The sequence below is a fragment of the Lissotriton helveticus genome, chromosome 8, assembly GCF_964261635.1.
Source record: "Lissotriton helveticus chromosome 8, aLisHel1.1, whole genome shotgun sequence".
NCBI classification, from domain to species: domain Eukaryota; kingdom Metazoa; phylum Chordata; class Amphibia; order Caudata; family Salamandridae; genus Lissotriton; species Lissotriton helveticus.
In genome coordinates, this window is record NC_136069.1 from 172581982 (window position 1) to 172593649 (window position 11668).

At 47.3% G+C, this 11668-nt stretch overlaps 1 long non-coding RNA gene across 1 annotated transcript; it reads left to right on the plus strand.

The window, feature by feature from the left end:
* Nucleotides 1-1701: 1701 nt before the first annotated feature.
* On the plus strand, nt 1702-3236 carry LOC144771529 (uncharacterized). The gene is made up of 2 exons (XR_013599329.1): nt 1702-2006; nt 2723-3236. It is a non-coding gene; the product is annotated as an uncharacterized LOC144771529 (long non-coding RNA).
* Nucleotides 3237-11668: the final 8432 nt, after the last annotated feature.

Here is an 11668-nt window from a genome sequence, read left to right on the forward strand (position 1 = left end):
TTGATCACCAAAATTAGAAAAGGAGACGGGGGTTCAAAAAACCAAATCAATGACAACTCACCTATCCAATACAAGGCAAAGTCGCAATGGGGAGTCACGAGAGCAGGAAAGGCTCACGTCCCGTGAGCAGGAGATCGTTCGTCTAAGGCTTGTGAATTACTGGAAAACAATACCTACGGGGATGGGATTAGGTTAGTCACTCGTCCAAAATACCCGATGAGAAGGAGGGTTTGGAAAAACACTCAATGGCGACTCACCCATTTAATTGGTATTATCGCACGGAGAAATCACGCCAGGGACCATGAAGGCAACCGATGCTCGGATCCCGTAACCAGGAAGTGAGGGAGGGGGCGTGGTCACGCATATACCACGTTGTATGAGCAGTAAAGAAAGACTATGCGTCTGTCTGCTGGCTCGGTTGCCAGGTGACCAGAGATAACGCTCAGGATACTCCGAGCACTCAGCATACTGAGGGCCAGATGTAGGTAGGCTTTTACCGGGTGGTAACGGCCGAAAACCGGTAAAATCGGCCGTTACCGAGGAAATGAGATGTAGGAGGCCGGAAAATACCGATGTTCTTAAAATCCGAGTCGGAAACATACCGACTCGGTAAGAATGACCCGGTAAAATTACCGTGTCGGAATCTACCGTATACATAAATACCGAGTTCGTATTTTCCGACTCGGTAAATCAGAAACGGTAAAATAAGCCTTGGAGATGTAGGTAAGCCCAAAAATACCGATTCTGCCGAAAAACGGTATTTTTAAGTCGGTATTTACCATGCATTGAAAGCAGGTGGTAACCAAGGGAGGGCTATAAAAAAAGTCCCAAAATGCACCTCAGGACCCATGATGGCGGCTTTCTACATCATAGCAAGACGGCAGAGACTACAGGCAGCAGGACAGAGAGAATGGCTAAGGGAGGAACAAGTGTACAGGCAGAGGATAACACTGTTCCAACTGACAGAGCCTGAAATACTGCAGAGGTACAGGCTACACCCAGACACCATCAAGCAATTGATCAGGGACCTACACCCTCTCCTGGACCACCCAACACCCAGGGCCCATGCCATCCCACCTCATGTCCAGGTGCTATGTAGCTTACACCTGCTGGCCTCAGGGAGCTACCAGAGTGTGATAGCTGTAGTGGGTGGCGTGTCCCAGGGCTGCCTGTCCCGCTTCTTCAGGAGGTTTCTTGACGCCATGATGCAGAGGATGGGGCATTATATTAAATTCCCTGTTACACCGGCAGATTTAGCCAAAACCAAGACTGACTTTTATCAACTGGCACACTTCCCTCACGTGATCGGCTGCATCGATGGCACCCACGTCCCACTCTGTCCACCTGCAGCCACAGAGCACATATACAGGAATCGCAAATCGACGCACTCCATCAACGTCCAGGTCATATGTAATGCAGGTAACCTCATCACTGACATCGTAGCCAAGTTCCCCGGAAGTACCCATGATTCATACATATTCCAGAACAGTGGAATATACACACGCCTACTTGCCGGAGAATTTGGAAATGGATACCTGCTAGGTAAATCACATTGACACACCCTGACACTCACATCAGATCTACGTCTCAAGTACTTGCAATTAATGTCTATCTTTCTCCCCCTAGGCGACAGTGCATATGCCCTGCGGTCCTTCGTGCTCACTCCCTACCTCAACCCATCCACCAGGAGTGAAAGGCGATACAACGTGGCTCACAGATCCACACGAAACGTAGTTGAGCGCACATTTGGACTCCTAAAGAGCAGGTTTCGCTGCCTCCATAAGAGTGGAGGTGCACGGCAGTACACCCCAATCATCTGCTGCAAAATAATAGCGACCTGTGCAATGTTGCATAATCTCGCCACCAAGCAAGGCACTGAGGTGGAGCTCACATTTCATGAGGACATTGATGACGACCCAGAGGTGGCAGAGCCCCAAGCCACAGTGGCAGCAGCAGCTACAGATGGGAGACTGAGACGGGCAGAGGTTACACAACAATATTTCTGAGTGAGTAAAGAGACACAGGCATGAATGTAACTTTGTGTAAGTAGTTTAATAATCACTACGCCACAGCATTGTTAGCTCACATTGGGCTCACTAATACTAACACTCCATGAGTGTGTTGTCACGGTTCACACCACCGTGACTACAGCCTTGGGTGGAGTGCAAAGTCATTGTTTGTGGCCACGGGCCACAGGGCGGGGCTGCTGTGGCTGTGAGCCTATGTCCTCACGCTGGCCTGTCAAACTTCCCCCACGCCTGCCACTCCTCCGTAAGTCATGCACAGGAGTGCTTGCACCACTCCTGCTGGTGGACCCCTCGCTTTCGGCAGCACAAGTGTCGCCTCCAGTGCCAGTCTGATGCGCGAGCACTAGCTCCATGGCAGTGGTCATCCTGGCCATACCTTCACTTAAATTGGTGCAGCACTGCACTATGGCATCCTGCATCGTGACTGACCGTCTGCACAGCAGAGTGGTAGCAGTTGCAAACCTGTTCAGGGCCTTGGTTTGCTGGCGCACATCCACACGGGCCTTGCGTCTCTCCAAATGGTCCCTGTCCAATTTGTCACACAGGACAGTCATGCACTGTGTGATATCTGAAATTCCTGACGCCATGGATTGTATGCCTTCTGCCATGTCCCCTATGCCCTTGCCTACTGCTTCCAGTTTATTGTTAGTTGTGCGTGCGTGCCTCTGAACCCCCATCATTGCTTTTGCCTGCAGGCGCTGCACCTTCACCATGGTGGCCTCCAGTCCGCAGAAGACACCTTGGACTTGCCGCACATCCTCTACCTCCCGTGGCCGTCGCCCTCGGACACTGGCCCGCGTGACTCTGGGACTGGGCTGCTGCTCGGTGTTGCCTCTGTCCTGTGTGTCACCCTCCACCTCCTCCTCCTCCGATGATGTTTGCAGTATTCTGCGAGGGGGCACATCATGGCTCCTGACTCTTCCCAGCACTGGGGATGGTGATGTGGGGGTGGGTGATAGTTCTGCCGCTCCTGTGTCCTGACTACCAAATAGGAGAGGGGAACGTGGATATTCAGCAGTTGCCTCCTCAGGTATCGGGGCAGCCTGCTCTTGGTCCTGCCCTCCGTGAGAAGTGCTAGGTCCGGCTCCTTCCCTCCTCTTCTCTCTGACCTCAGCTGTGCTGCGCTTTGACTCTCCTGTGGACAGACATGGACATTGTGTCAGTAATGTTGTTCACCTGTGTCATGAGATTAAATACACTTCTATTGCACATTTGCCTGTCTCTCATTTGCCTATGCTACTTGTCTGTTGCTCCCCTTGCTGCAATGCACGCTGACTGCTCTGAGGTATCTACACATGACTACATTTCCCAGGATGCATTGCAGGACATTAGTTAAACCTGTTGTGGAGTCTGATTTATCCTGTGAGGGGAATAGGTAAAAGGGTAAATGATATTGTTCCTGCATCTTACCTGCTTTCTTTGCTCCTCTTGCTGAGCTGTCTGCGTCTCCTATTCCGTGTATACATTCCTTCTCAAGGGTTGTAGCGACCATCTCCTCAATGTCGGTGAGTCTGGGGGCTCTGTTTCTTCCGCCTCCTGTAGCAGCACTTTCCTTGCGGTGGGCAGCAAGCTTTTTTTTGGTGATTATGCGGATGTCATACCACCGTTTTTTTAGGTCTTCAAGGTCACGGTGGGTGACACCAATGGCATTTACCTTGCCTTGTATGTCCAACCAGGTGCTGCGCTTGATTGATTCAGCAACATGCAGAGTTTGCTTTCCAAATATTTTCCCATAATGTCTGACAACCTCCGAAATCAGCACCTGCAGTTCCTCCTGGCTGAACTTCTGCTTCCTTTTGCGCTCAGCAGCTTCTCTCTGTGCCTCCTGGCTCTCCATCTTGCTGTGTAGTTTGTGTCAGGAAAGGCTGCTCCACACTCTGTCCTCCTGCTCTCCTGACTGTTTGTTTCTGCACCTGCATGGGCGTGGCCTGTCCCAGGTACTGGGGTGTGGTGCTTGGATCTGATTGGTTAGTTCCCCTGTGGCTTGGAATTTGGGTGTGGTTGAAGTACCTGATTGGTTCACAGGCACACATGTTTGTCAGTTTCAAATTCTTCGGCGGATAGTTCCGACACGGTAAATACCGGGTCGGTTTTTCCCGACTCGGTATTTTCCGGGTCGGAAGTTGCCATTCATTCCTATGGGCCATGGCACCGGTGGATCGGTTTTGGTTTTTCCGTCTCGGATTTTACCGTGTAGGTATATTCCGAGTCGGTAAATACCGTTTCCGAGTACCGACAGGTTCCGAGTCGGTATTTTATACCGTCATTGTTACCTACATCTCATTTTCCTCCTCGGTAATACCGAGTCGGTATGACTCGGTATTTAAGAGGTCGGTAAATATTATTTACCTACATCTGGCCCTTAATGCGCTATGGTCAAAGTAATTTAATGTCTCAAGAAAAATCTCCATTAACAGTTGTCAAAATAAAGAAGCCTTATCAGGCTAGTAATTCACATAAGAATAATACAGAAAAACAAAGGTCCTATGTTGCCCACATTAAAACAACAGTGCATGTATTACATTATACAGCGTAGTGAAAGACAGGCATGTAAAAGAGGCGTTTAAAAGGTAATAGAGGTAAAATACAGTTACCTACATGTGTGTACCTACCCAACATGGTGGTATAACACATGGCACTTTTATTAAACAGCAAGTACAATTCGTTAGAGCTACGTGTGTGTACCTACCGCACATGGTGGTAAAACACACGTTATCGCAGCTAGTAGTAGTGGTAGTAAAAGCCAGAAGAAAGTGATAAAGAAAGTCATAAAGAAAAGGATTACAGATTGGCAAGTTGTGCAAAACTGTTCTCGAACTCGTTAAGACCATTTTGCACAGAGTCAAAGTAATCAATCCATTTAAGTTCTCTGATATTGAGGATGGGAGCTATATTACCTCCCCTTGGGCCCATTTTAACATGTTCCAGTACAACCCACTTAAGGCTCTCATGTTGATGATTTTCTTTTGTACAATGTTCAACCATCGGCGCCCCAGCTACTTTGCAACTAATGCGGCTACAGTGTTGCAGAAACCGCACTTTAGCGCGCTGTTGGGTTTGGCCAACGTATATTAGATCACACGGGCAAACTACACAATAGACCACGTCCGTGGTATTACAGTTAGTGTGTGATTTTAAACTAATGCAGTGATGTTTAAGCCGGAATTCCTTTGTTTGAATAGCGGATGGACAGGCTTTACAGTTGCCACATCTGTAATGTCCCACAATAGGTGGCAGATTCCAAAGTGAGGTAAGGGTTGGTTCAGTCGTAGTATCCAAAAATGAACATACCACATGGTCACAAATGTTTTTTGCCTTTTTGAAGGAATGGAAAGGTAAGCTGTTACTGTCTAGATCCTCCGTAATCATGTCCCAATGCTTATTATTAGCTTTTTTGATTGCATTACTCTTAGTGGAGTAAGTAGTCACACATATCAGGCGTCGGTCAACCTCGTTATTTCTTTCACTTGGTTGAAGCAGAGATTCTCGTGGATTGAACCACGCTCTTTTCCGAGATTTTTTGGTTAGACGTTTAGGATAGCCCCGTTCAGTGAGGCGGTTCATTAGGTTCTCTGATTGTTCCATGTAATCATCCTTCTTGCTTCAGTTGCGGCGGATCCTTAAAAACTGACCAAAGGGCTGGTTGTCCCTAAGGCCTCTTGGGTGATGACTAGAGTATTGCAGTAGCGAGTTCCGCTCGGCTGGTTTCCTGTAAAGAGTAGTGTGTAGTACTTCATCTTCAGCGACGATGGAGAGATCAAGGAAATCTATTTTATGTTTGTCAAATTTGATGGTGAATTGGATATCCTTAGATTTCATATTGAGCAAGGTGTAAAATTCCATTATTTCGGTTTCAGTGCCTATCCAAACAAGGAGGATACCGTCAATATAGAGTGAGGATCAGCCTTCTGAGGAAGCGGATAGTGAGACCCAAGAAGGAACTGTCCTAGAAGAGCTTGAGCCTGATCTGGTTGAGTTTCTTGGGACAGGGGGACCTTCAAGGGCAGATACGAGGCAGGCGCAGCTGAACTGCCCCTCTCTTGAACCCCTCAGACAGCAAGCTGCTGCTGAGGCTGCTGGGAATGCTACAGGTACCCATAGAGTGTATTGGCATGAAGGGCTCCTATATTCAGAGGCTATAGACCCCAAGCCTGGTGCTTGCAGGAGGTTGGTCATACCTCTGAAATTCAGGGGCTTCCTTCTTACCTTAGCCCATGATATTCCCTTAGCAGGACATCTTGGCCAGAACAAGACAGGCTTGTCCCTCACTTTCACTGGCCACACATGTCAGAAGATGCCAAGGGATTTTGTCGCTCCTGTGTCACCTGCCAAGCCAGTGGCAAATCAGGTGGCACCACAAAAGCCCCCCTAATACCACTACCTGTGGTGGGGGTTCCCTTTGAAAGAGTTGGGATAGACATTGTTGGACCAATGGATCCCCAAACAGCCCTTAAGGACTACAACAGCCCCTGTTGTGGCAAGAGCCCTCCTGGGAGTTTTCTCAAGAGTGGGTTTTCCGAAAGAGGTTGTCTCAGAAAGAGGTGCAAACTTTAGGTCTGGATACTTGACTGCTATGTGGAAGGAGTGTGGAGTGAACTATAAGTTCACCACACCCTATCACCCACAGTGCAATGGTCTGGTGGAGAGATTCAACAAGACCTTAAAGGGCATGATCAAGGGACTCCCTGAAAAGCTTAGGCGAAGATGGGATATCTTGCTGCCCTGCCTTTTGTTTGCTTCCAGAGAGGTTCCACAGAAGGGGGTTGGCTACAGCCCTTTTGAACTTCTATTTGGGCATCCTGTAAGAGGACCCCTTTGTCTGGTGAAGGGAGGATGGGAGTTACCTCTCAAAAAGCCTAAGCAAGACATTGTGGACTATGTACTTGGTCTCCGCTCCAGGATGGCCGAGTACATAAAAAAGGCATCCAAAAACCTTGAGGATAGCCAGGAACTCCAAAAAACCTGGTATAACTAAAAAGCTGTGCTGACTGTTTACCAGCCAGGACAGAAAGTGTGGGTGTTGGAGACAGTGGCCACAGCAGCACTCCAAGACAAATGGTCTGGACCCCACACTATTGTTGAGCAAAAGGGAGAGGTAACCTACTTGGTTGACCTTGGAACTCCCAGGAGCCCCCACAGGGTGCTTCATGTCAACAGATTGAAGGCATATGTTGACAGGGCAGACATGGGCTTGCTCATTGCTACCGATGAGGTACAGGAGGAGGAGAGTGACCCTCTCCCAGACCTGCTTTCTCAGAACCCTGACGATGGGTCAGTTGATGATGTAGCCTTGGCAGGCAGCCTCACTGATCAACAGCAACAGGACTGCAAACAAGTTCTCCAGTCCTATAGACATATGTTTTCACTGACTCCAAGTCAGACAAACTGGTGCACCCATGAGGTGGACACTGGTGACAGTCTGCCTGTGAAGAGTAAAATCTACAGGCAACCTGATCATGTCAGGGACCGTATCAGGACAGAGGTCAAAAGATGTTGGAGTTGGGAGTTATTGAGCCCTCAGAGAGCCCCTGGGCCAGTCCAGTAGTCCTTGTGCCTAAACCTCACACCCAAGATGGTAAGAAAGAGATGAGGTTTTGTGTGGACTACAGAGGTCTCAGTGCTGTCACTAGGACAGATGCCCACCCAATACCAAGGGCAGATGAGCTCATTGACAGATTGGCTTCTGCCAAGTTTTTTAGCACATTTGACTTGACAGCTGGCTACTGGCAGATCAGGCTAGCTGAGGATGTTAAAGCCAAAACAGCATTTTCAACCCCAGGGGGATATTATCAATATATGGTAATGCCCTTTGGTCTGAAAAATGCACCTGCCACATTTCAAAGGTTGGTGAGCCAAGTTCTCACAGGCCTGGATGACTACTGTGCAGCTTATCTTGATGATATTGCTGTATTTAGCTCCACCTGGGAGGATCACCTGATCCACCTGAAAAATGTTTTGGAGGCCCTGCAGAAAGCAGTCCTAACTATCAAGGCTACTAGGTGCCAGATAGGGCAGAGTAAGGTTGTATACCTGGGCCGCCTTGTAGGTGGGGGTCAGATTCAACCACTGGAGAGCAAGATCCAGACCATAAAGGACTGGACTCCTCCAACCACCCAGACACAGGTCAGAGTTTTCTTGGGCCTGTCTGGTTACTACAGGAAGTTTGTTAAGAACTATGGGTCCATTGTGACTCCTCTTAATTACCTCACCTCAAAGAAAATGCCAAAGAAAGTTCAGTGGACAATAAGCTGTCAAAAGGCATTTGATGACCTGAAGCAGGCCATGTGCACTGCACCTATTCTGCAAAGTCCAGATAACTCCAAAGAATTCATTGTCCAAACAGATGCTTCTGAGTTCGGTGTGGGAGCTGTTCTTTCACAATTGAATAAAGATGGTCAAGATCAGCCCATTGCTTTTATTAGTAGAAGGCTGACCCCTAGAGAGAAACGTTGGTCAGCTATTGAGAGGGAGGCCTTTGCTCTGGTTTGGGCCCTGAAGAAGCTGAGGCCATACTTGTTTGATACTCACTTCAAGATTCAGACAGACCATAAACCCCTCTTGTGGCTAAATCAGATGAAGGGTGAAAATCCCAAACTGCTTAGGTGGTCCATTTCCCTACAGGGGATGGACTTTACAGTGGAACATAAACCTGGGACTGACCATGCCGATGCAGATGGACTCTCCAGATATTACCACTTAGAACATGAAGACTCAACTGGTCAAGGTTAGTTTATTGTCCCTGCATTGGTGGTGGGGGGGGGTGTTGTGTAGGAGAGTAGGGTCTGCTTCCTATGGTCAACCCCACTTTTTGCTGTGATTTTCTGTTTTTTCGACTTTAGTGTGGCTGTGGGCCTGCTAGTCAGACCCACAGCCCAGCTTTTCTCTCTCTAAATTGATACCATGTACTTTAGGTACATACCTGATTGGGTATTAAGTCACCTTTGTGAGCCCCTGTATAGTGTACCATAGGTACCCAGGGCATAGGTGCATCCAAGGCCTACCAGGGGCTGCAGCATGTATTATGCCACCCCTGGCTGGCCATCCAAACTGACACCACAGGCTGATCACTCAGCTTGGGCAAGGTCGTGTAATCACTCCTTGCTTAGATATAGTATACCTATGTCTACCCTTATATATAGACACATATATACCTGTAAGTCACTCCTATGGCAGAGTGCTTGGTTTTATGTGAGATGATGCTCTATAATAGGTTTCCTGCCTTAGGGGGTGCTAGCACCTCCCCAGACAGCCTGTAGTGTATTGGGGCAGGGTGGGTTGAAAGAAATTGCCTGGGCAAGGTGGTGTAATCACCCCTTGCTTAGATATAGTATACCTATATCTACCCTTATATATAGACACATATGTACCTATAAGTCACTCAAATTCAAATTTCAAAGCTTTATTCGACATTTGTCATAAAAGCATCCTTCCTAGCCCTATTACAATAAATACTACATTTAAAAATAATTCTAAAACACATATTAAACAATGACAGTCGAATATTATACATAATAAATACAAAAGATTTCCAATTATTTCTAAAAATATTTCTTTTAAAAACAATTCATACAATAGACTAATTAGATTAGATTAGGGCAACACTATTTCATTTACATTTGACTTTAAAGTGCGTGTGCGAATTGTCCATGCCCAGGCAAGAAATTTAGCTACAGCAACAACAAATGGTGTGGAACAATCAGATTCAAGTATTCTAAGGGCTGTCGATTGGCTGCGGGTGCCGATATTTAGGCACACTGGCTTCAGCCATTTACGTCTAGGGCTAGCATATAATGGGCAACAGAACAACAAATGGGAAATGTGCTCTATTTGATCTTTACAATAGTAGCAATGATCATCCCACATTGGAGACCAGTGTTTTTTAAATGCATTCACTGGTAAGGTTCCTATACGAAATTGGAAATATAGTTTCCTATCATGTGGTCGCTCTATTATGTCCCAATATGTTTCACATGATGGATACATTTTAATATCACAAAAGCGAGTTGTCAGTTTTGATTGGGAACCTTTACAGAACATTGTTACATAGACCATCTCCCAGTATAAATCTTTCAATTTCGTTTTCGAAGGGAAACTAGCCACATCATGGTTGCCCCAGAGGTGTTCCAGCTTTAACAATACAAGAAGCCCCCGTAGTTCTTTCAGCCATTCAATACAATGAAAACGATCGAACTCAACAACATCTTCCAGAGCTGCCGCATAATGGCTCAGCTCTGGGGTGACCATCAAACGTCTCCAGTATAGGAGTGGCCGTAGTCTGGCTATATCCTCGATATTTTTTCTACCAAGGTCCAGTTTCAACGGAATTGTGGGTGTGCTTTGGGGAACCATAACAAGCCCTCGTAAGAATCTGTTTTCCGCACGTCCCAACTCTCCCAAGTCTGAAAACCCCCATAATTCAGATCCATATAAGCAGGCACCCAATACTTTCATATTGTATATTTCAAGTGCACAGTTAACCGGCTTTGTTAACGATTTGCGATGTTTTAAGGCTACTGCGCCAGCAAGCTGGTTAAACTTCAATAATGTCTTATTAATATGCGATTTCCACTTCATGTTTCCCTGAAGGGTGATGCCTAAATAAGTAAAAGCATCCACTTTCTCTAAAGGGGTACCTTTGTAATTAATTACACCTTTGAAAGAGGACTGATAGTTTAGGCACATGAATTTGGTTTTGGTGGTATTCAATTCAAGGCCCCTACTATCGCAGAATTCGCCAAAGGCATCAACCACTTTTTGGAGACCGCTCGGGGTGCGTGAAAGTAAGAGCGTGTCGTCCGCAAACATTAGGACGGGGACGTGGGAGCCTGCTATGATTGGAGCATCGCTTGGGGATTTCATTAAATGGGCAACAATTCCGTTTATGTAGATTGAGAATAGTGTTGGTGCTAGGACGCACCCTTGCCTCACTCCTCGTTCTACTGGAAAGGAATCTGTAACTTCTCCTTGCTTGCCCCATCTGATTTTAGCAAAATGATTGTCATGGAGGCGATAAGTCACTCCTATGGCAGGCCTTAACAATCCTGGAGGCAGAGTGCTTGGCTTTATGTGAGAGGGTGCCCTAGCATGAGCTGAGCACCTCTGCAGCTTTCGGAACCATGTCCCTATAGCTGTTCTATGATATAGCCATACCATATACTCTTAAGTGCATTATAATCCTTGCGGTTAATGCTAACTTTGGTTTGGCTTTAGCAAAACATGTTGTGTAAGGTGTCAAACACTTTGGAATACTACCCCCCCCCCCGCCAGTTCTGGCGGCGGGGGTAGCATTCCACCCTTCTCGAGGGAAAAGACATGTAGTTACTGCTTTACCATGTTAAAGTTAAACAGAGCCTCAGCATCACAAAATGGATGCTGCTACCACAGACACGAGTCTGACCTCCTGCTGCTGGACGAAACTCCAGCAGGGGAGGCCTGGACAATAGGTTTCGTGCCTTGGGGGTTGCTAGCACCTCCTCAGACAGGCTTTTAGTGTATTGGGGCAGGGAGGGCTGCAAAATGAGACACTGCCTGGGGCACACAAGGTGCTCCATGCATAGCCCGGTTCAAACTAGTTGCTGGGGCGCCCTGCTCCAGCCCCAGCTCTGGCGCGAAACTGGACAAAGAGAAAGGGTTGTAACCAT